Source organism: Eurosta solidaginis, chromosome 2, assembly GCF_040869045.1.
Source record: "Eurosta solidaginis isolate ZX-2024a chromosome 2, ASM4086904v1, whole genome shotgun sequence".
Taxonomy (NCBI): domain Eukaryota; kingdom Metazoa; phylum Arthropoda; class Insecta; order Diptera; family Tephritidae; genus Eurosta; species Eurosta solidaginis.
This window is the reverse complement of record NC_090320.1, coordinates 201,001,247-201,028,164: the sequence shown is the minus strand read 5'-3', so window position 1 is coordinate 201,028,164 and position 26,918 is coordinate 201,001,247. Positions and strand designations below refer to the sequence as shown.

The 26,918-nt window shown below is 38.6% G+C and overlaps 1 protein-coding gene across 1 annotated transcript in view; it reads left to right on the top strand.

Moving 5' to 3' along the window:
* LOC137240511 (uncharacterized) overlaps window positions 1–26,918 on the top strand; it is a 48,605-nt gene that overhangs the window by 7,682 nt on the left and 14,005 nt on the right. The gene's annotated exons all lie outside the window — the stretch shown is intronic.

Sequence of the window (26,918 nt, the reverse complement as noted above, 5' to 3'; positions counted from 1 at the left end):
CTGAACTCACTTTATCTTGGTATAAAAAATGGCCGAAATCCGACCATAACCACGCCCACTTTATCGATATCGAAAATTACGAAAAATGAAAAAAATGCCATAATTCTATACCAAATGCGAAAAAAGGGATGAAACATGGTAACTGGATTGGTTTATTGACGCAAAATATAACTTTGGAAAAAACTTTGTAAAATGGGTGTGACATCTACCATATTAAGTAGAAGAAAATGAAAAAGTTCTACAAGGCGAAATCAACAGCCTTGGAATCTTGGCAGGAATACTGTTAGTGGTATTGCATATATAAATAAATTAGCAGTACCCGACAGAATATTTTCTGGATCACCTGGTCCACATTTTGGTCGATATCGCGAGAACGCCTTCACATATACATCTAAGGGCCACTCGCTTTTAAAACCCTCATTAATACCTTTAATTTGATATCCATATCGTACAAACACATTCTAGAGTCACGCCTGGCCCACCCTAATGGCGATATCTCGAAAAGGCGTCCACCTATAGACCTAATGCCCACTCCCTCTTAAAATGCTCAGTAACACCTTTCGTTTGATACCCATATCGTACAAACATTCTAGAGTCACCCCTGGCCCACCCTAATTGCGATATCTCGAAAAGGCGTCCACCTATAGACCTAATGTTCACTCCCTCTTAAAATGCTCAGTAACACCTTTCGTTTGAGACCCATATCGTACAAACATTCTAGAGTCGCCCGCCCTAATGGCGATATCTCGAAAAGGCGTCCACCTATAGAACTAAGGATTACTCCCTTTTAAAATACTCATTACCACCTTTCATTTGATACCCATATCGTACAAACACATTCTAGAGTCACCCCTGGCCCACCCTAATGGCGATATCTCGAAAAGGCGTCCACCTATAGACCTAATGCACACTTCCTCTTAAAATGCTCAGTAACACCTTTCGTTTGATACCCATATCGTACAAACATTCTAGAGTCACCATTGGTCCACCTTTATGGCGATATCTCGAAAAGGCGTCCACCTATAGAACTAAGGATTACTCCCTTTTAAAATACTCATTACCACCTTTTATTTGATACCCATATCGTACAAACACATTCTAGAGTCACCCCTGGCCCACCCTAATGGCGATATCTCGAAAAGGCGTCCACCTATAGACCTAATGCCCACTCCCTCTTAAAATGCTCAGTAACACCTTTCGTTTGATACCCATATCGTACAAACATTCTAGAGTCACCATTGGTCCACCTTTATGGCGATATCTCGAAAAGGCGTCCACCTATAGAACTAAGGATTACTCCCTTTTAAAATACTCATTACCACCTTTCATTTGATACTCATATCGTACAAACACATTCTAGAGTCACCCCTGGCCCACCCTAATGGCGATATCTCGAAAAGGCGTCCACCTATAGACCTAATGCCCACTTCCTCTTAAAATGCTCAGTAACACCATTCATTTGATTCCAATATCGTACAAACACATTCTAGAGACACCCCTTGTCCACCTTTATAGCGATATCTCGAAACGGCGTCCACCTATGGAACTAAGGATCACTCCTTTTCAAAATACTCATTAACAGCTTTCATTTGATACCCATATCGTACAAACATATTCTAGAGTCACCCCTGGTCCACCTTTATGGCGATTTCTCGAAAAGGCGTCCACCGATAGACCTAAGGCCCACTCCCTCTTAAAATGCTCAGTAACACCTTTCATTTGATACCCATATCGTACAAACAAATTCTAGAGTCAGCCCTGGTCCACCTTTATGGCGATATCCCTAAATGGCGTCCATCCATAGAACTATGGCCTACTCTCTCTTAAAATACTCTTTAATACCTTCCATTTGATACACATGTCATACAACCACATTCCAGGGTTACCCTAGTGTTCGCGACCGATATTCCCTTAGTATTATTCATTAAATTTATATCGTAATCTTTGATATGTAATAATCGATAATTGTTATCGCTGGTCAATAATATTTGTAATAACTAAACTTATATTCTTTGTCTTGATTTACCTACTTACAGTAATTCATATACGATATGTACAGACATATTTGTGTAGGTACATATATACATACATACATATGTGCATATATTACTTATTTCTTCTTGTACTCATTTTTGATTATGAATTCTGTTAATAAATCAGTCAAGGTTAAACTCTAAACGGCATCGGTCAATTTGTAATTTGACATACATTTTTTGGCCCTTTCGCAGTCGGATAAATTTTTAATTGTTCGTAAAACACCGCGAATCACGTGTTTTCTCCGTTAAATTAATAACTATAATATCACAAATATCGGTCGATTGAATTGAAACAATAATACCGCGTACCAAGTGTTATAATTTAATTCAATTCAAAATGGATAAATTACTAAAACAACGTGGGTGGGTTAAAGGCACTATTACACGTGCCTGTGCAAACGCTAGGGGCTTTGATAAGTCCACTACGATGGAGCACTTAAAAAATAGACTGCATAAGTTAGAGGAGTTCTACAATGAATTTGTAGACATCAGCAAGGCGTTGTATGATTATGAAGGGGCAGACAACTTCATAGACCCAGCAGAAGATGTGGAGGAGTACGAAGAAAAATACTTCGTCGCTCATGCCGCTATATCCCGTTTGATCAATGATCAACTGAGTTCCCAACACGTGAAGGAAACTGAATCCGATGATTCTATTGATAAGTTACTGACTCAACAAGCCAAGTTCCTGGATAACTTCAGTGCAGCAGTAACTCATTCAAATGTGCATCTCCCTAAAATTTCTCTGCCTAATTTTTCTGGAAACTATTCAGATTGGCCGTCATTTCGCGACCTTTTTCGAAGCGCAATTGACGAAAAGTCAAATTTGAGCAACATCCAAAAGTTCCATTACCTAAAGTCATACTTACAAGATGAAGCATTAAGTCTTGTTAAACATATACCATTGACTGACAATAACTATAAAGACGCATGGGACAGGCTAGTAGAGCGATATGACAAAAAGCCGCTAATTGTTCATTCCCTTGTGCAACAGTTTTTGTCTTTGTCACCATGTACTAGTCCCAACATAGCAGCTCTTCGTAACTTAACCGATAAAGCTGACGAAACTGTACGCGGTTTGGATGCCCTCAATTGCAATAGTCGGGACCCTTGGTTGGTAGCCATTTTGTTACGCAAAGTTGATGAAGAAACAAAAAGGGTGGGCAAAGAAAGGTGATTCTCATGTAGTTCGGTCATTTGATGAGTTTGTTAAATTTCTGTCACATCGGTGTGATGCGTTAGAATCGTGTAGTCCATCTCGTTTAGTCAACAAAAAGCGCACAGCATTGGCACATTATGCTCAATCGGGAGAGTCAACAGCAACAACAAATTATTGTGTTGTATGTGAAGAGCAGCATACAGTTTCTCAATGCCAAAAGTTTAAGCAAATGGATAGCGGAATAAGGAGGGCATTTGTAAAAGATAAGCATTTATGCTTCAATTGCTTGCGCTCATCTCATAATGTAAATCAATGTCCATCCAATTTCCGGTGCAAACTTTGTCGCTCAAAGCACCACACGTTAGTGCATATACATAAAGAGCCCGTGAAGAATACACAGCAGTTGCAACAACAATCAAGCACGAAAACAAAAGAAAGTATTGCGATTAAAGCTGCAGTATCAACGGACCACGCTCCTCGTACTTCGGCTGTCTCTGGACATGCTAACAACAAAAATGCCTCAATGTCGTTCATGCCTACCACTCTCTTACCGACTATCATGGCGAACGTGGTTGACCGTTGGGGGAATGTGGTGAATTGTCGCGTTTTACTTGACACAGGGTCTACTGTATCATTCATTGCTGAAAACTTCGCGCAACGCATCGGAATTCCACGTACAAATGCACGTATTTCAGTGCTTGGTTTGTCTGCCTGTACTGCAGGAACTACACGAGGCTGTGTTCAACTTAAATTACTCTCGCGCTTGTCTGACTATTTTCTTAAAATAAGCGCATATGTTTTACCTAAATTAACAACCGATATACCTACACACCGCATCGACTGCTCAACCTCAGAGTGGGAACGAATTCTGAATTTGCAATTAGCTGATCCAACATTTTTCGACAAGGGATCTGTCGATGTCATAATTGGTGCTGATCAGTTATGGGCCATCTTTACAGGAGAACGCCAGCATTTTGATAAATCAATGCCTATTGCATTAAATAGTAATTTCGGTTGGGTAATTGCCGGTACATGTAATGCAACTCAACTGGGCTCACCACCAGCAATAGTCAATCATGCTCTCGTTGATTTAGATTCGCTCGTTCGTTCCTTCATGGAAATGGACAGTTTACCCACCACAACTACTGTAATTCCAGTGGAAGCAGCAGAGGCACATTTCTCCTCTACGCATACTCGTAGCCAAAATGGTACTTATATAGTGGAATACCCATTCAAAGAAGACGCACCACCAATTCATCATACGCTACAACAAGAACGAATGCGTTTGTTTGCCATGGTGAAAAGGTTTCGTACTATACCCGAACTAAAACAACAATACGCGGAATTTATGAGAGAGTATTTGACATTAGGACACATGGAAAAGCTGTCGACAGAAGAAGGGGAGCAAGACCATGAAAACATTTTTTATTTACCGCACCATGCTGTCTTGAAACCGGAAAGTACGACAACACAATGTAGGGTTGTCTTTGATGGTTCGAGTAACGATTCGTCCGGTGTTTCCCTCAACCAGCGCCTACATGTCGGCCCACCTATACAACGAGATCTTTTCACAGTTTCCCTGCGTTTTCGACAGCATCGCTTTGTGTTTTGTGCAGATATACAAAAAATGTTTCGCGGCATTCGAGTTTCAAAAAAGCATACTGATTTTCAAAGGATTGTGTGGCGAACAGACGAAGCCATGCCAATTGAGCATTACCGGCTTTTGACGGTAACATACGGGCTCACGTCATCACCTTTTATAGCAGTTCGTGTTTTAAAACAACTAGCTGATGACCATAAATTAGAATTTCCTGCTGCATCGCTTGTGCTTCAAAACGATGCTTATGTAGACGACATTTTAACTGGCTGCAGCTCAGCTCACGATTTAATTCAACTTAAAGACGAACTTATTTCTTTACTATCTAAAGCCAATTTTTCGTTGCGAAAATGGAGCTCGAACTGTTGGCCGCTGCTAAATACTCTTCCTAAAGAAATATGCGAATATAACCCCGTTGATTTGACATCACAATCAGTTGATGCATTCGTTAAAATACTAGGAGTACAGTGGAATCCATGCAGCGATGAATTATTTTTAAAAACTAAACCAGTGATGCTTATGGAACACCCCACAAAACGATTAATGTTATCAGAAATGTCGAAAATATACGACCCATTGGGCATAGTGTCGCCAACTGTGGTTTTGTTCAAGGTATTGTTTCAAGAGTTGTGGTTACTGGGGCTACATTGGGACGATAAACTCCCTCTTGAGGTGTGCGCTCGCTGGCAGCAATACGTACAAGAGCTAGAGTTATTAAAACAAATATCAATTCCGCGCCTCATTGCCTCTTGCGAAGGCTCAATCGAAATACATGGTTTTGCGGACGCATCGTCGGTTGCATACGCTGCAGTGGTTTACAGTCGAATAAAGATAAATAATGAATATCGCACAAACATTATAGCATCGAAGACGCGCGTTGCACCCTTAAAACCCATATCAATACCTAGGCTTGAACTTAACGCGGCATTATTGCTTACGAAATTAATCAAGCTAATTCAAAGCTCATTGACAGTAACCATTGAAGATGTATATTGCTACACTGACTCGGAAATAGTACTCCATTGGCTCTCATCACACCCGCGCAGATGGACGACTTATGTATGTAATCGTACTGCTGAAATATTGGAAAGTTTCCCACGAAGTTATTGGCATCACGTTTCTTCAGAACATAACCCAGCCGATTGCGCATCACGCGGTTTAACACCATCAAAACTCATCACACATCAACTTTGGTGGAGTGGCCCTGCATGGCTTGTGCTGCCCAGAGCTGAGTGGCCAATAGCTAAAAATATAACACTACCTCAAGACGATTCATCAGTTCTCGCTGAGCAGAAACCAATAAAACAGCAATCACTTTTCGTAGCGAGCGAAGACGACGTTATTGACAAGCTGCTGAACAGAGTATCATCGTGGATTCGTCTTATTCGCGTTATTGCCTATTGTCTACGCTTCGGATCTGTCAGAAAAGGTGAACGCCTTGGATGGATGAGTTCTTCTGAGCTACAACGTGGAGCCAATCTCGTCATTAAGCACGTTCAGCAGACGATATTTCATGCTGAATATCAATTATTACAACATAAAAAACCATTGACGCAAAAATCATCGTTGATACGGTACACACCGTTCATAGATCAGAACGGCCTATTACGCGTCGGTGGACGCATCAAACACGCAGACGTCAACTATAATACTAAGTATCCTATTTTGTTGCCTAAATATTCTTTTGTTTCACTACTTTTAGTTCGCTATATCCATGAAACGTACCTCCATACCGGAGTAGAAGCTACTGTCACACATCGGCGCCAACGTTATTGGATACTTGGTGCCCGAAATCTGGTGAGGAAAGTAGTTTTCTCATGCAAGAGGTGCTTTATGCAGCGACGTACTACCAGCACTCAACTCATGGCAGATCTCCCCTCACCACGAGTGCAACCCAGCCGTTGTTTTCTTCATTGTGGACTCGACTATGCTGGACCTGTTCCTATTAAGATTTCGCGGGGACGAAACCCAAAGGTTGGAAAGGCGTGGTTTTCTATATTTGTTTGCTTTTCTACAAAGGCGCTACACATTGAATTAGTAAGCGACCTTACGGCCGACGCTTTCTTAGCTGCCTTTCGTCGGTTCATAGCCCGTAGAGGCAAACCTACAGATTTGTACTCTGACAATGGTACTACATTCCATGGTGCTAAACGAAAGATGAACGAATTACAACAGCTAATTATGTCTGAAGCATATTTAAAAGAAGTAGCGGAATCACTAGCCAACGAACAGGTTCATTGGCATTTCAATCCGCCGTCTGCTCCAGATTTTGGTGGTCTATGGGAGGCTAGCGTACGCTCTATCAAACTGCATCTAAAACGTGTCATAGGCCACAGCATTTTAACATTTGAAGAGTATACTACAGTGCTGGCTCAGATTGAATCAATCCTCAACAGTAGGCCATTGAGTGCAATCTCTGATGACGATCTTGATCCACTTACGCCAACTCATTTCCTTATTGGGGAACCGTATACGTGTGTACCAGAGCCTTCTCTTTTGAATATCAATCCTAACCGTTTGGATCATTGGCGTCATTTACAAGGTATGGTCCAAGGTTTTTGGAAACGATGGCATACAGAGTACCTTACGTCATTACAACAGCGTCAAAAATGGCAGACAGCCACCCCTAATTTTGAGAAAGGAGCACTTGTGGTCCTCAAGGAACCGAATCTGCCACCTTCGAAATGGGTTCTTGGCAGGATAACCGAAGTTACTAAAGGAGACGACGATCGAGTACGGGTTGTCACAGTAAATACCAGTAGCGGAGAGTACAAACGACCTATTACCAAGATAGCGCCACTCCCATCATCCTGAACAGTCGTTCAGGGGGGGCGGTATGTTCGCGACCGATATTCCCTTAGTATTATTCATTAAATTTATATCGTAATCTTTGATATGTAATAATCGATAATTGTTATCGCTGGTCAATAATATTTGTAATAACTAAACTTATATTCTTTGTCTTGATTTACCTACTTACAGTAATTCATATACGATATGTACATACATATTTGTGTAGGTATATACATACATACATATGTGCATATATTACTTATTTCTTCTTGTACTCATTTTTGATTATGAATTCTGTTAATAAATCAGTCAAGGTTAAACTCTAAACGGCATCGGTCAATTTGTAATTTGACACCTAGGTTCATTTTCCTACATGGTGATTTTCCTTATTTTGTCTCCATAGCTCTCAACTGAGTATGTAATGTTCGGTTACACCCGAACTTAGCCTTCCTTACTTGTTGTATGATACATTCGTTCATATGACTCAACAATTTTTCAAAAAAAGTAAGAATAGCACACATTCGTATCTTCGAATGTTCCGGTATACGTGCTTAAAGGTTGGACAAAAATTATTAGAGGAGCTCGTAACTCACCAAAACTTTTCGAGGTTCGCAGACAATTGTATGACGATTTTTTTTATTTATAATTATTTTACCCAGGAAGCTATAAAACTACCCATGCGATATATATGCTAGTTGCGATACACAAAAGATGAGCTGTATAATGTATTCCTCAAAAAAAAGTATACCGATGAAGAATTTTTAATAGCTGAATATCCGAGAAAAGGTCGTTGTTTAATTGAAGGCAAACCGGTTAAATCAAAACTAAAAGTCATTTTGATGCACTTTCTCCTGGAACCAATTATATTTTTAGGCTGATGTACCTTGTTTAAAACAATATACCTACTGATGTCCTTGATGCGGCAGTTTGACACCACCCTTAAGTCCAGCAACGCATAATTGTCTAGAGTTCGGGACCGAAAAGTCGGGGGGTTAAGCACTCGCAGAGGAAGTGAGTAACCGTTTCCTCGGCACCCTCCCAAGTACTGTGATGCTCCGAATCCCAATCCGCCAACAGAATTGGCCTAGCAGGCCTTGGATTGGCCCTAACATTATTTAAAAATCAATCTGCAGTGATTTTTTTACGTGTTTTGAGGTTAAGGCCACACCATGACCACTTGGACCAATTCTTATAGCGTATTTGGATTCAGCGCATCAAAATGTATAGAAAACATGAGTCGCATTACCTGATCGGACCACTTTTAATTTTTTTTGTATTGTGTTAACAAAAAATTAGATCAGATTTTGAAACTTTTTTGTCGTGCCAGAAAAATGAATGTGCTAAATCTCGGAAAATAGAAGGGATGCGAGCAGAGCAATTATATCAGTTGAAAGAGCATAGTGTGAGTATAATATATAGATACACTTTTACATTAGAAACTAATTCTTCTAATTTTGAGGGAGCAATAAACTTTGAAACTCGATTTCCCAAAATTTTCATTTTGGCGCATTCATGCTTTTGGCAAGCGGGCGACGGCAAGATAAGATTATTGATCAGCCTCATTCATTAAAGGTATGAAGCCTTCGACACAGTCGAAGACAATCCCCTCCTTACCTGTTTTGATGTGTAAACATCTTTGCTCACGGTATAGTATAACCTTAAGCTTAGTTTTTAGAAGTGTTATAGGGGGAATACACAATGTAAGCGTAGTCTGTAGTGTGTAGTACTGGTATTCTGTAGGGGGAACACAAAAGGTAAACGAAAGAAAAGAAAAGAGAACGGAAAGGAGAGAAAAGGAAAGGAAAACAAAATAGGGGAGACGAAAAAAACCGAAACTGGACGGCGTGCTATTCATTTGTTATCGAAGTGTAAACGGTTTGTTGTCGATGAGCTATCGGTTTGATACCGATTTATTTTTGAAAAGTTTTCGATTTTATATCGAAAAGCTAGCGATATGTTCCAAAAAGTTATCGACGAGATATTGATTCGTTATCGAAAAACTATCGCTGTTATCGAGAATCTATCGATTTTTCATCGAAAAGTTTTCGATTTTTTATAGAAAATGCATGGTTTTTTTTTTAATATATCGCTATAATATCGAAAACTTATCGATTTTTATTGAAGTGTTACCAAGTTATTAGCGGCGTGCTTTCGATTAGTTATCGACTACTCATCGATTTGTTATGAGCACATAACTATAATACTTGACGGCACTCGAAAAGGTTGCTATAGAGATGCACAGTATTAAATTGACTCATTTTCCTTCTAATACTATGTTCAAACAGAAAAATAAATTGAGAAAATTTCGATTTGAATTGAGTGCTGTTCATACAACTCGATTTAGCTTACACAATAGTAATTTGATAGCTGGTTGGCTCATCTCTACAGCAAGAACATACCTTTGTTCAGACTGTCAAAATGTGCGTGTTGGTATTAGGCGAATGAAATGGAATGAAAACATAAAACTTTGAAATTTTTGTGTGTTGTAAGAAAATGTGTTCAATGTTTTGGTTTCATTTTGAGTTTGCCATCTTCTTTTGACAATCCCTACTCCAGTGAAATGAAAGACATAAAATCAGCTGATGAGATGAGCCAACCATATAGTTCAGCCATGCGCAACTGACGTTGAAATCTACTCAATAAACACACTATACAAGGTTGCATTTGCAGTTTGAAACAATTTATTACGCAATTTTTTTTAAATTGGCAATTTGTTATTACAATTTATTATATGATAAATTGCGTAATAAATTGCCCAAATAGTATAAATTGCCAATTTGGTGTGTGTTTGAACCTAGTATAAAACTATTTGCGCGAGGTTCCTCCAATATGAGTGTTATCAATTGATTATTGAAAAGTTGTCGATTTTATATCGAAAAGCTATCAATATGTTACCAAAAGGTTTCCGGCAAGGTATCGATTTGTCATCAAAAATCAATCGATGTTATCGAGAAGCTACAGATTTTTTATCGACAGTTTGTCGATTTGTTATCGATTTTTTTATAAAATATATCCATTTTATATCGAAGTGTTATCAAGTTATAGATCGCGTGCTATCGATTGGTTATCGACTACTCATCGTTTTGTTATGAAACTCATAATGGTAGTGCTGAAGCGGTTTGATGCGTTGATTATATTGCACAGCATATACCTGATGATACGCTTATTCCATATAAATAAAGAATATAGTCGAGGAGTTGTGTAGCGCAACCCTTTCAGGTTGCCAGCGCAATATATAGCTTCTCCAAACCCAATTGTCAACCTCACCTATCCGTGGCGAACCCTGTTTCATTAACAACCGAGGCTCTGGTGATCCCGAACTACTCATGGATCTAGGGGGTGGGAGGGCGCTATGGCCAGAAGGTCGCATGTGGTCATAACAAATCGTTCCCGAGATGGTCGGGCTTGGTACCGGAACGTACCGGATCTGCATCCGGCGAAGGACCATCAACATCGATAACACCCAAGGCCTTCGGGGAGTGTCCTTATCGCTACAACAACAACAACAACAGCAACTAATGTTGCCATCTAGCTCTGTTCGCAAGCATTAACCCTTTGTTGCGATCTCAGATAAATACTTAAGTATGAAATATACAATTATGAAATATGAAATTAGGTATGAAATATATATGTTGTGCAGATTAGGCGCGACTTAACCGCACTGGAAACGGTTGCGATAGAGGTGCATAGTTTTAATTTGACTCCTACATATTTCTCTCCAAAACTATTTGTATGTGGTTCCGCTAATATGGGTACTGACCCTCTTTTAATACATAGTCTAATTACATTTTTCGGGAAGCCGACCAATATTCATATAAAAAGATCTACAAGTGGGAGAAAAGTTGTCCTTAAAAAAAGAGGAAATTTGATTAATTTGATCATCAATCAATTTCAAACCAATAATCATCAAGACTTCGGTTGCCTTAAGGAAAGGTATCTGCTATTTCCGTTTCTATAAAGGTAGTTTAAAAAAAAAAAACAAGGTTTATTGCACTTTTTTTCTTCTCAATAACTATTTCACTCTTATTTGTTTACTATTTACCGAAAACGCTTAGTATTTGTTTTTACTTTTGTTTTTCCTATTTATTATGTAACTAAATACCAATACTTGGTACCACTGCCTTAAGAGTCGTTAAAACGAATGGCAAACAAATATACCAAATGTAGAAAATTTAGCTTTCAAGTTTCACTGAAATATTGCGTAATGGGATTTAATTGCGTATGCAGCTTTAAATTATGCACTTGAGTAAGGTAAACATTTCAGTGTTTATCGCCAATAAAAAACATAACAAAATCTATGGCTGGTGTTTAAGGAAATCGATTATTGCCAAAAAAAAAAAAAAAATTTTTTCCAGAAACTTATATCACACCAGACTTGCGAAAGGTGTTTGTGTGAACTTGTGTAACTTTTGGCAATGAAATTTCAACCTTGTAGCTTGAATTGTATGCGGCTTTGCAGGTTTCAAGGAAACTTATGAATATAAACTGCGGCCAAAATCGATTGCACCGAAATGTAAATAAAAAGAGGGAGAATATCTTTCGACCAGCACTTTGTGACGAGACGAGCTGAAGCTTTGTATGGTGGTGGTCAAAGTGGTCAACTTGAAAAAACTTAAAGAATATATTTATCGGCATTAAATAAGGTTTTATCAATCTATATCTATAATCGCCTGTTACGACTTAGATCGCTATATGAGTTGTTTATTTTGAAAGTGGTTTAAGTCCATTTTTTCTTTTATTGAGATATTTAAGGGTTTGTGTTTGATTTGTTTCAAAAATATTGTTAAGTAGTATTATTTTTTTGTTTATGGCTTTGTGACCTTAAACATGATAGCATATATAACGTAATATGTTTTGTAAACTATACTATAAAAATAAGCTGTGTTTCAGAACCTAAAATGGACTTAAACCACTTTCAAAATTAATAAAAATTACTTTTTTGTTTGTGGAAAGGAATAAGTACATTTATTTTTAGAAAAATTGAATAATAGAAATTGTAAATATTTTATTTATTTATTTTATTTTTTAATATTGAAGATTTTGCCATATTATTTCTCCTCATTTAGATAATGTGTGCGATTGTTAAAATATTAATGGTGCATAGGTGGTATATACCTTAGTAACTCCATCATATCCTTATACTTAGGAGTTGAATGGGACGTACATTTTGATTGCTTTAAATGTACGAAAACATCTATTTGAAGCAATTTTTAATTTATAATTTTATTTTGTTGAAGTTCGTAGGTCTTCCCCGACAAGGGGAAGTATTTTGAACTCTTTATACACCTCCATAGATTTTTATAAAGCATTTTTTACAAATCGCATCCAACATATCCTTAGCCAATTTACAGGTTCGCCACTATAGTTTTTTAATCTTTTATGAATTGCTTCTTCCAAATAATAATTAATAATAATAAATTTTAAATAAATATTAAATAATAAATTTCATTTCAGTGGACTTAAACCAGTTTCAAAATAATTTTTTTGGATTTGGTTAACTAAGTAATTTTCAAGTCCCCAAAATCATAGCGATTTTAATAATACTAGACTTAAATTGTTTATAAAAAAAAGATTATATAGGAATGTGTTTATTGGTATCATTAACTCCATTTTTTTTAAATGGACTTAAACCACTTTCAAAATAAACGACTCATATATTGGAAGGTTATTATTACACACTTTATTATTGTAACCAGCTATCCAGACTCGATCTAAATATACCCTGATAGATACCGAGCGTATCGAATAGCTTAAGAGATAGGGCGCAGACACATTGCAATGTCTTGTCTACTGATCGCCTGTGTCATAGCAAACGAAAAGTCGTCGATAACAAATCGATAATACGCCGATAATAAACCGATAGCTATTTTATATTAATTCGATAACTTTTTTATATCAATAAAAAATCGATAATTATTCGATAACAAATCGATAGTATGACAGTACCATGTTCCCTCTTTTGATAATTCACCGAACGTTTCTTCATCTTTTCCTATCTCGATCTGACTCCGCTGCATATATCAATAGAGCAGTCAGCCAAGTGAACCCTCCTGAATATTGCTAAGGAGGGCTCGGGCATAGGTAAAGTCATATCGTCCCGAAACATGGAGGAATTGAGAGAGAAGATCCCAATCTCTCAACTCCCGAGGGATGATATCCTCAGGCAGATAGTCTATGAGAGAAGGTACAAAGTAGAACTAGAAGACAAGGGTACGTGGGAGGAAAGCAGAATTGTGTACATTCATCAGCCAAATAGAATAGTATGGTATACAGATGGCTCGAAGACGCCAGAGGGGGTTGGATCTGGAGTCATTGGACCCAGAGCCAAGATATAAACGCCTCTGGGAGCACACCCGAGCATTTTTCAAAGTATTCGCTATAAGCCAGTGTGCTGACCTGAACCTTCAGCGCGAATACTCCAACGAGACAATTGCCATACTCAGTGACAGTCAGGCCGCCCTCAAGGCGATCTCGGCGTCTGAAATAAAATCAGCACTAGTCCTTGAGTGCGTTGAAAAGCTAAATCAAATAGGAACACACAACAAACTGTTGTTGGCCGGGGTTCCTGGCCACAGGGGAGTGGAGGGCAATGAGCAAGCGGACAGCCTGACAAGGGAGACAGCAACGACACGACCTGTTGGTCCTGAGCCGTTCCTGCCAGTAGGCCCGCAGGAAATAAGAGGGCATCTACTATTAGAAGAAAGGGAAAAGAGGGAAGAACACTGGCGCAATATGCCAGGCCTGAGACAATCTAAGTTGCTGCTGCTGGGGGGCTACAACACAACTCGATATAGGGCATTAATGGGCCTGTCGAAAGATAACCTGAGGATCCTAACAGCTATTCTTACAGGACACTGCAGACTGAACAGCCACATGCAGAAGCTGGGCATACTATCGAACAACACATGCCGATTTTGTGATCGATCAGCGGAGACGGCGGAACATATACTCCTGGAATGTGACGCAATCTCAAGACGTAGGGCTAAGTTTTTGGGCTCACCATGGCCAGAGCATTCTCACATAAAATCCCACAAGCCAGGTGAACTGCTAGGGTTCATCAGAAAAGTCGGCTTGGATGAGGTGCTGTGAAGCAGTTGAGGCCACAATAGACCAATGGTCGCAGTGCGATCCTCAATTAATTGTCTATCTATCTATCTTCATCTTTTATCCCCATTAGAGGGAGTATACAGGCTATCAATGCTTAGCATTACGAGAGCACTGAAATCAACTCCGACGCCTACACTGTATGCCAATTTGCAATTCCACCTGTAGACCTGGTAGTAAAGAACATAGCGGTAACAACTGCAACGAGGCCCGGTGCCTCGGGCAGCTTGAGCGCAAACCATACAGCCATAGTAGTATAGCGTAATCAATTACAGGACGAACATACTATCTGATTCCCTACCGAAGGGGCTCTTAAAGCCACAATAGAGTTGGATGGTTAGAGCAAGGGTGCCCAAATGGCCGACAAGGCAATACATATGTACGTCGATAATTTCAAAGTAGTAGAAGGAGTAGGATCTGTGATATACTGGTAATAAATAGATCCTAAAAGCTTTCAGATCACTGTAGCGTTTTTTAGGCAGAATTATTAGCCGTAACCAAAGCAGTAGAAACACTGGAAGAAATAAAATTGACAGCCAAGCAGCCATTAAGACAATAATCTCGCATTGAATGGCATAAAATAAAAAATAAATGTAAGGCGCGATAACCTCCGAGGAGATCTAAGGCCGAGCTTCTCTTCCAATTTGCGTCGTGCTCCTATTGATTTTCCCTACAAATCGGCCGGACGGGACGTACATGTTTTATGCCGACTCCGAACGGCATCTGCAAGGCAGATGAGTTTTCACTGAGAGCTTTTCATGGCAGAAATACACCCGGAGCGCTTGACAAACACTGCCGAGGGGCGACCCCGCTTAGAAAAAATTTCTTCTAATTGAAAAATCTTATTTCTAAAATTTTGATGTTGCTTTGCCCGGGAGTTGAACCCAGGGCATACGGTGTGATAGGCGGAGCACGCTACCATCACACCACGGTGGCCACCGTAAAGGTAGTAGTAAGGTAGTAAAGAGTATTTTAAGAGGGAGTGGGCCATAGTTCTATAAGTGGACGCCATTTAGGGATATAGGCATAAAGGTGGATTAGGGTTGACTCTAGAATGCGTTTGTACGATATGGGTGTCAAATTAACGATACGATATGGGTATCAAATGAAAGGTGTCAATGAGTATTTTAAAAGGGAGTGGGCCTTAGATCTATAGGTGGACGCCGTTTCGAAATATCGCCATAAAGGTGGACCAGGGGTGACTCTAGAATGTGTTTGTACGATATGGGTATCAAATTAAAGGTAATAATTAGGGTTTTAAAAGGGAGTGGTGGTTGTTGTATAGGTGGTCGCATTTTCGAAATATCGCCATAAAGGTGAACCAGGGGTGACTCTAGAATTTGTTTGTACAATATGGGCATCAAACGAAAGGTGTTAATGAGTATTTTAAAAGGGAGTGGGCCTTAGATCTATAGGTGGACGCCGTTTCGAAATATCGCCATAAAGGTGGACCAGGGGTGACTCTAGAATGTGTTTGTACGATATGGGTATCAAATTAAAGGTAATAATGAGGGTTTTAAAAGGGAGTGGTGGTTGTTGTATAGGTGGTCGCATTTTCGAAATATCGCCATAAAGGTGAACCAGGGGTGACTCTAGAATTTGTTTGTACAATATGGGTATCAAATGAAAGGTGTTAATGAGTATTTTAAAAGGGAGTGGGCCTTAGTTCTATAGCTGGACGCCTTTTCGAGGTATCGCAATAAAGGTGGACCAGGGGTGACTCTAGACGTTTTTAGTACGATATGGGTATCAAATTAAAGGTATTAATGAGAGTTTTAAAAGGGAATGGTGGTAGTTGTATATGTGAAGGCGTTTTCCAGATATCGACCAAAATGTGGACCAGGGTGACCCAGAACATCATCTGTTGGATACCGCTAATTTATTTATATATGTAATACCTGCCAAGATTTTAAGGGTTTTTTATTTCGCCCTGCAGAACTTTTTCATTTTCTTCTACTTAATATGGTAGGTGTCACAACCATTTTATAAAGTTTTTTCTAAAGTTATATTTCGCTTCAATAAAACAATCCCATTACCTTACCATGATTCATTTTTTTTCATTTTTCGTAATTTTCGATATCGAAAAAGTGTGCGTGGTCATAGTCGGATTTCGTTCATTTTTCATACCAAGATAAAGTGAGTTCAAGTAAGCACGTGAACTAAGTTCATTAAAGATATGTCGATTTTTGCTCAAGTTATCGTGTTAACGGCCATGCGGAAGGACAGACGGACGACTGTGTATAAAAACTGGGCGTGGCATCAACCGATTTCGCCCATTTTCACAGAAAAGAGTTAACGTCATAAAATCTATGCCCTTACCAAATTTCAAAAGGATTGGTTAATTTTTGTTCGACTTATGGCGTTAAAAGTATCCTAGACAAATTAAATGAAAAAGGGCGGAGCAACGCCCATTTTGAAATTTTCTTTTATTTTTGTATTTTGTTGCACCATATCACTACTGGATTTGAATGTTGACATAATTTACTTATATACTGTAAAGATATTAAATTTTTTGTTAAAATTTTACTTTAAAAAATTTTTTTTTTAAAAGTGGGCGTGGTCCTTCTCCGATTTTGCAAATTTTTATTAAGCGTACATATAGTAATAGGAGTAACGTTCCTGCCAAATTTCATCATGATATCTTCAACGACTGCCAAATTAAGGCTTGTAAAACTTTTAAATTACCTTCTTTTAAAAGTGGGCGGTGCCACGCCCATTGTCCAAAATTTTACTAATTTTATATTCTGCGTCACAAGTTCAACTCATCTACCAAGCTTCGTCGCTTTATATGTCTTTTGTAATGAATTATCGCAATTTTTCGGTTTTTCGAAATTTTCGATATCGAAAAAGTGGGCGTGGTTATAGTCCGATATCGTTCATTTTAAATAGCGATCTGAGATGAGTGCTCAGAAACCTACATACCAAATTTCATCAAGAGACCTCAAAATTTACTCAAGTTATCGTGTTAAGGGACGGACGGACGGACGGATGGACATGGCTCAATCAAATTTTTTTTCCATCCTGATTATTTTGATATATCTATCTCGATTCCTTTATATATGTACAACCAACCGTTATCCAATCAAACTTAATATACTCTGTGAGCTCTGCTCAACTGAGTATAAAAAAAAAATTAGTTAAATACCAAAATATTTGTGCATAAATATGTTAAAACTACGCATATCAAAAGACTCTTGCTACACACTGAGTATTTGGAGAGCCATTGACTTGGGGGAGTATTGATACAGCGAGTATTACCGCATCAGCTTACTTATTTAACCATCCATGCGATTTGTCCAATGCCTTACATGTCACACCAATCTATTTGCTTCGTGATAACTGAGGTCTGTCTCTACAAACAGGAAGATTTCTCCCTTCCTCTGCTGCCACATACGGGCCTCAATAGACATACTACCTGCGTCGCAGAGAAGCTGTAATCACGGGTTTCAGAGAATCCAGAAAATCGCATTCAGCATTGAGAACTTTCAGTGAACTTTGTTCATGGTAGAGTTTGAGATTCTTTTGCGATCTTCTTTGGTTAATTTGAAGACTGCTTCCGGATAATTTCCAAATAATTTGAAGGTTGTTTTCGGGATAGTTCCGAATCGTTTGGGCATTTTTATGGAAATATTACAGGCCTATTTTTAGGTTAATTTCAAACATTCTAGGACTATTGCCACATTTAAAGACTTTTCGGCATCAATTCGGGACTTTTTCGATAGATACATAATGATTGCTTCTGCTTACCTCACGGTCTTCCAGAAACCGTCCTGGTCGTCACGGTAACCATACCGAGAATAGCAATATACGACAGTGGAACAGGAGCAAGTAAAGATGCTGTTGCCACGCAGGGGCGAGAAGAATTGACCTGACTCTAGCAACAGGAAGTTATTCCCGACCCGAACCCATGGAGACGTCGACTTCTACCTGACACAATTTTTAACCTGATACGGTTACTTCCGTTAATACATCCACTGAATGATGAAAGTTGAAACCCCGAACTGCCTGTAACAGAGAGGTTTGGCGAGCTATCCGAGGGCAGTTTCATCGATAATATGACCTGCTGAAGAGAAAGCTGTAATGCGGTAAGCAGATATGGAGGGCATATACTTCCCAGCAAACGAGAAGATGAATAGAGCTCACGGAGCGCGTACCCGTATCCCGAACTAATGCTAAATGCGGTCCCAGGTACAGGAAATTGCGCCAGCCGAGCTTACGAAGAAGCAAAGCAGTCCTTCACGCGGATAGTCTCTCAGTAAGGATTAAAATATCGTAGTCAGTGCATAAAGTTTTTGCTCCTTCTACGAAACTAAAAAAAACATAACAGTAGTAAGAAGCTTAAGTGACACTTCCTCCTATGTTATCTCCAATGCCTCCCAGGCAAATAAGGGGATACCTCCGTAAGCAATGCCATGTTATTTGGCAATACATAAGAAATCTACTTCGTTCAGCGGTGTACTGTTGAAAAGGATAGCTTTACGCATTTCAGCACGTTATCGGCATTAGAAGTCGAAAGAAAGGTTTGAGAAAAGATCCTGTAGAACATTTTGAAAATCTGATAAGTGATCTCAGGAAGCCAAAAACCCAATTACAAAAGACCTGAAAAAGACTTCAGAGCGGAATCTGTTAGGTTGACAGAGAGATCCTGGGAACTTACAACACTTCCATTCGGAAACATTTTTATACATTGTGAATACCCTCGGTTAGCGCCAGGTGTGTGAACAATCATCCAGCCACATGCTTCGTTATAGGTCTTCAATGACCCCCTATGAATTTAAGCAACATATTTAATCTAAAGATTGATCAAAGAAGAATTGGCTTAGAATCTGAGTCGCCCTGACTCCATTTTTCTTATCCATACTTCGGCGGAGAAAGTGAAGCATCGGTTGAATCACTGTTATAATATCATAGTGCACTGGTGTGACGTCCGTTAGTACTCTCACTGATGACTTCTTTAGTTTGAGAAGGAAGCATAGTGAGAGGACCTCTCAACGACCTCACACTCATACCTCATATTCAGCCTGGTTTGTTCACAGTAAGTTCGTTCTCATAGTAGAGTACCTAGTGAAAGTGGAACTGTGATATCCTTTTGTGGTAGCCTCGTTAGCAAACCCGTTTTCTCAATATTACTATTTCCCCTTTTGTGGCCAAAACTTACAACACTGCATGAGGCACAAATTGAGAAATGGCGCTAAATCCTTTCTTCGCCTGCTATCTCAAGTATTCTAGCACTGCACTATTCTCACCCTAAATGGATGGCTCTTTTGTCTAACGCCAAACAAAGGCTCCTTACGTATGTATCGGTCAAGTGGCTGCATTATTCATTCCCTGAAGAACTCAATGTTATCCATTTATGTATTCTAGGCCCAAGAAAGGCGAAAAGAGGATATCATAAGCGAAAGGGAAATATACAGTACTATAAAAGTGGTAAATATTACAACGACTAAAACAAAGCCTGAAACTAAAATATGAATAACAAAAAATAGTAGAAAACAGCACAGGTAACAGAAAATTGTCCCAAAAAATAAAAAAATAAACCCATTTAAGTACTCTCAAGACAATCTTCACTTCACATCAGCGTCAAAAGCTCAAAAGTCAATGATTCTTGTCTTACCTATTACATGGATTAAGGTCAACAGCAGCAAATTGCTGGAACGACAAAAGTGCTTGAGCGAAATGGATGACAAACATGTTATTTAAAATCTGAACTAAATAGTTGTGGTAATTCAGCAAGTACGAAGCGAAAGCTTTAATAGTTTTGTTGATGGTCACAATACTGCGGGGCGTACTTTTTCTTTCCGATTAACTGTGTTGCAGGCTGGTGCTTCCATAAGCAAGAACACAACAAAAGCCAAGCCAAGGCGCCGCAAGACATGCTTCTTAGGCAAATCTGGTTGCATCAAAAGTCACGGCCTATACAGCACTTTCTTTTTCTTTTTTTGAGACATTCTCAACTCATCACACATATTTGTACTTTGCTGCCAGCGGTGACAAGAGAATGATGGCTATGAAAGACTAATCAAGAAAAAGTAGCAACCACAATAGCACTTTTGTCATACAAAAGGCAGGTGCCATCGAAAAAGTATGTGCATATTTTTCTATTACCGCTAGTGATGTTTAAAATATGTGATCCGGGTCTGTAGAGCTGGTTGCATCAACAAACCGTGCAACAGGAAGCGATGTTCAATTGTAATAGCTCTAATAACTAGCCAAACGAGGCAAATTAACCCAAAAGATTTGAGAAATGATCCTGTAGAACATTTTTCAAAATCTTATAAGTGGTCTCAGGAAGCCAAACCCCAATTACAAAAGATCTTAAAAAGGCTTCAGAGCGGAACTTGTTAGGTTGACAGAGAGAGCATGGGAACTTACAACACTTCCATTCGGAAACATTTTTATACATTGTGAACACCCTCGGTTAGCGCCAGGGGTGTGAACAATCATCCAGCCACATGCTTCGTTATAAGTCTTCAATGGCCGCCTATGAATTTAAGCACATATTTAATCTAAAGATTGATCAAAGAATAATGGGCTTAGAATCTGAGTCGTCCTGGCTCCATTTGTCTTATCCATACTTCGGCAGAGAAAGTGAAGCATCGGTTGAATCACTATTATAATATCGCAGTGTACTGGTGTGATGTCCGTTAGTACTCTCACTGATGATTTGTTTAGTTTGAGAAGGAAGCATAGTAGAACTCAATGTTATCCAGGCAAATAAGCCTCTTCAGTGATTTTGGGATAAAGTGAAGTGAAGGTTCCTGGTCAGTAGAATTTTCCTGTTTTAAGAATGAAAGCCACCAATAGAATTCTCCAGGCTTCCGGTACATAATCAGCGAGCAGCACGTAGTAGTTTTTCCTGGGCTAACATGATTGTGCCGTCGGTTTCCGGAGAACAAGTTTTTTGTTGTTGCGTGAAGAAAACCTTGGACAGTAAAATACTTTTTACGTTCTCTATGGCTTCTAGACAGAGAGAATATCCCTATTATTGTATGTAATTTAAAATATTTTACAATTTCGAGAACGCACGAGCTAAACCGACCTCAGTTTCGAATAAAGCACACCAAAATAAATTTGGAATTAGGGTCGGGTCAAAAGTAATGACCACTTTATTTAAAAATAAGTAAGGAAGGTTAAGTTCGAGTGTAACCGAACATTACATACTCAGTTGAGAGCTATGGTGACAACATAAGGGAAAATAACCAATGTAGGAAAATGAACCGAGGGTAACCCTGGAATGTGTTTATATGACATGTGTATCAAATGAAAGGCATTAAAGAGTATTTTATGAGGGCCATAAGATCTATAGGTGGACGCCATTTAGGGATATCGCCATAAAGATGGATCAGGGTTGACTCTAGATTTGTTTGTACGATATGGGTATCAAATGAAAGTTAATGAGTATTTTAAAAGGGCGTGGGGCTTAGTTCTATAGGTGGACACCTTTTCGAGATACCGCCATAAAGGTGGCCCAGGGGTGACTCTAGAATGTGTTTGTACGATATGGGTATCAAATTAAAGGTATTAATTAGGGTTTTAAAAGGGAGTGGTGGTAGTTGTATATGTGAAGGCGTTTTCCAGATATCGATACCGCTAATTTATTTATATATGTAATACCACGAACAGTATACCTGCCAAGATTTCAAGGGTTTTTTATTTCGCCCTGCAGAACTTTTTCATTTTCTTCTACTTAATATGGTAGGTGTCACACCCATTTTACAAAGTTTTTTTCTAAAGTTATATTTTGCGTCAATAAACCAATCCAATCACAATGTTTCATCCCTTTTTTCGTATTTGGTATAGAATTATGGCATTTTTTTCATTTTTCGTAATTTTCGATATCGAAAAAGTATGCGTGGTCATAGTCGGATTTCGGCCATTTTTTGTACCAATTCAAAGTGAGTTCAGATAAGTACGTTAACTGAGTTTAGTAAAGATATATCGATTTTTGCTCAAGTTATCGTGTTACCGGCCGAGCGGAAGGACAGACGGTCGACTGTGTATAAAAACTGGGCGTTGCTTCAACCGATTTCGCCCTTTTTCACAGAAAACAGTTATCGTCCTAGAATCTAAGCCCCTATCAAATTTCACAAGGATTGGTAAATTTTTGTTAGACTTATGGCATTAAAAGTATCCTAGACAAATTAAATGAAAAAGGCGGAGCCACGCCCATTTTGAAATTTTGTTTTATTATTGTATTTGGTTGCACCATATCATTACTGGAGTTGAATGTTGACATAATTTACTTATATACTGTAAAGATATTAAATTTTTTGTTAAAATTTTACTTTAACACAAATTTTTTTTAAAAGTGGACGTGGTCGTTCTCCAATTTTGCTAATTTTTATTAAGCATACATATAGTAATAGGAGTAACGTTGCTGCCAAATTTCATCATGATATCTTCAACGACTGTCAAATTACAGCTTGCAAAAATCATAAATTACCTTCTTTTAAAACGCCCATTGCCCAAAATTTTACTAATTTTCTATTCCGCGTCATAAATTCAACTCACCTACCAAGTTTCATGGCTTTATCCGTCTTTGGTAATGAATTATCGCATTTTTTCGATTTTTCGAAATGTTCGATATCGAAAAAGTGGGCGTGGTTATAGTCCGATATCGTTCATTTTAAATAGCGATCTGAGATGAGTGCTCAGGAACCTACATACTAAATTTCATCAAGATACCTTTCTCAAGTTATCGTGTTAACGGACGGACATGGCTCAATCAATCTTTTTCGATTCTTATGATTTTGATATATGGAAGTCTATATCTATCTCGATTCCTTTATACCTGTACAACCAACCGTTATCCAATCAAAGTTATTATACTCTGTGAGCTCTGCTCAACTGAGTATAATAAGCTATGCCATCTGACCAAAATATCCGAATCGAGAAACTACTCGAATCGTACATCACTTATTACCGCTATTGCTTTACACAATGTCATATTAACCCAAATTTTCACGCATCAAATTATAGTGGAGAGATATTCAAAGAAGAACCGTAGTGAACCAGTGCATACAATATTGAGCAAATGATACAAAGGTTGAAGTATATTTCTATGTACTTGTGTATGGCTTAAGAGGCGACTAAATTAGTTGGCATTCTATCTATGTCTTTGGCTTTCTCGCGTTTGCAACGGTTTATATTATTTTTTATTTTCCATACTTATTGTGTTAGACCATGACTATATGAAGAAGAAAACAAGGGTCTAAAGAAATGTAGAGTATTGTAAAGAAACTCTTGAATATTTCTGGCGTCGGATTTAGTACAAAGAGCTAGTACAAAATTAAAAAACAAGTTATCTTCCAACCCCTCGTTGATATCGCTGAAAAAATAACTATTGTTTAATATTCCCAAGTTATGGATGAGGGAATCGATATGAGAAGGGAGTTGAGTGGATCTCTTTACGTATCGATCCCGGACGGAAGACTCGCCGCTATTAAGGTTGCAGTTGATTAGATGCCAGCCGGCGCTTAATTGTTATAAATAATAACAAAACAAACAACTTAATTTTTTAGGGAATTCAATATATACTCCGGTATTTAGGCGGCTTTCACCCTGCTGTGCTCTGCCATCAACAAGTCGATGGCTGTCACGGATGGATTGAACTCACTCGCCGTTGGTCTTTGATGTGGGTATATGAACATCCTTGGCAACTGTGACGCTCATCTCTTGTCCTGAGCAGACACTTTCGAAGTAAAGATGGCTGCCACCAGAGACTTTGAGAGCCTCGAGTCAGCTTGGCTGACATCACATCCGGTCAAGTATCGGGTTGTTTGGGAGTGGTCGATTCGAAGCAATCCGTAGCCCTGATGCGAATATTAATCAAATGTAGAATATTAATCAAATGTAGTTAAATACAAAAGAGTCATCGCAAATTTTGTAAATGTTAGACCTTTAACCGATTTTGATTAACCTCACTCCTTCTATATAATTTGGCAAGGATAGTGTCTCTGCCAAATTTCAAGATAGTAACCTTAACGGCTTTTGATTTACGGCTTGTTAAACTTTCAAATTTTCTTCTTCTTTATATGGGTGGTGCCACGCCCATTATCCAAGTTTTTTTAGGAATTTATGTTTCGCGTCATAAAACCAATCCACCTACCAAATTTCATTAGCCCAGCGGTATTCGTTTGGGAACTATTTCATTTTTTACATATTTCTAAATTTTCGATATTGAAAAGGGGGGGTGCGTGGTTATCGTACGATTTCCCTCCTTTTCAATACTAATATATTCTGGATCTAGATAAGCCCGTATACCGAATTTGGTGAAGATATCTTAATATTTGCTCAAGTTATCGTGTTAACGGACAGATGGGCGGACGTGCAGACGGACGGACGGACGAACGGACATCGCTTAATCAAATTTTTTTTCGATACTGATGATTTTGATACATGGAAGTCTATATCTATCTCGATTCCTATATACCTGTACGACCAATAGTTATCCAAACAAAGTTATAATACCCTGTGTATAAATACAGCTGGGTATAAAAATATATCTAAAATGGGAATGATTTTTAGTCATATCTTTGTTTTCAAAATTATAAAATTTATCTAAAAACATGGAAACATTTAAACAAGGGAACTTTCTTCCTTAAGGCGAAAAATTATTCGTATTTTCAAAAGCTAGCCAGCCATCAGCATGGCTTCCGTAAAATGCATATCACTATCACCGCGCTAAACGCCATTAACACTCACATAAATTACGGACTCAACCATCCAAAACTACATCGTGGGATGGTGTTCGTGGCACTTGACCTGCCAATAGCTTTTGACACAGTCAACCAGCGCACACTACTCCAAGACATAGACGGTTCACCCCTTTCCTCTTATCTAAAAAGATGGACCGCAAATTATCTAAGTGGTCGGCAAGCGTCAGTTCAATATGTGAACGAAATCTCAAAACCTAGGATAATTTAACAGAGGGTGTCGGAGGTTGGGTTCTTATCCCCGCTTCTGTGTAATTTATAACATATCAAAGCTCCCTTGACCACCATAACGAGCTAACAACATTTCCTATGTCGTCGACTGCACGATAATGGCAGCTGCCTCTGACCCTCATTAGACGAATTAGTTTCCAAATTAAATAGCTGTCTATCAGTCTCTCTGTTTTTTTCACCTCGTGCGAACTGAAACTATCCGCCACGCCACTCTGTTTAAGGCATGGAGGGAACACGATGGCTTTATATCTATCTTAGGTGTAACGCTCGAGGCACATGCCTCCGAAATTGTACTAAAGTACTCAGCCGCATGAAAATCAACTAAAAGTATCATAATGAAATGCCGAACGAACAGTTTTTGCTGAATTGTCACAAAGCGGGGAATCCCCGCAATAACTAGTATGCCATCTCGGATAATGCTGGCGCAGAGGCTGACTAGTGTGTTAATTGGTAATGACCTGAGCATACTGACTAGTATGACATCTGTTATGATTTTGGTTTGTATAATGATTATTTAGAAATATCAGTTGATAATATGGAAAAAAGACAGAGCTCTTATTTGCTGGAGTTTTTGGCAAGTTAGTATGCTTCTAGTATACAACCAATTGGTTTGACTGCAGAGTTATGAACATGAAAAAATCCATTCGAACGAGGCCGATAGTTCCGGACAACTACCTCATCAAATTTACTAAATTGTATGAACTCAATCAGTACTCGAGTTTTAGTATATATGCTGCTGGATTATGTTACACTATTGATACAATATTCTCAAATTTATGATTTCGGGGCAATTATTTTAAAATAGGATCCAGAGCTTCTTTTCCGGATAACTTAAGAAAATTTGAAAATATATAAAGGAGTTGATACATTTTTGAAAAATTTTGTATTGAAAAGCGGACCTATTCAGTTGTGCGTTCTGCAAGAATTCCCAGTTCATCAGCCAATCAGTAAACAGTTATTCGCCTAGAAAATATGACAATTGACTTTTGTTGTCTGCCAATAAATAGCAAGCGGTAGCACTTGGCATTTGAATAGCAGCCGCCATGTACCATGACGTTCAAAGCACTGTTCCTACAAAAAGAAGATTGTACAAATATAAAAATTATTCAAAAACTCTAAACAAAGGTACAAAAACACCACAAAACAAAACTAAATGAGATTACAAAAGGGACAACAAATGGAGATATAGCTAGGTGCTACATTTCCGTTTGTGATCGTTTCGATCATCATAAATCATTGACTTCAATATTGGTTATTTATGGCTCTCAAGATACTCACGACCA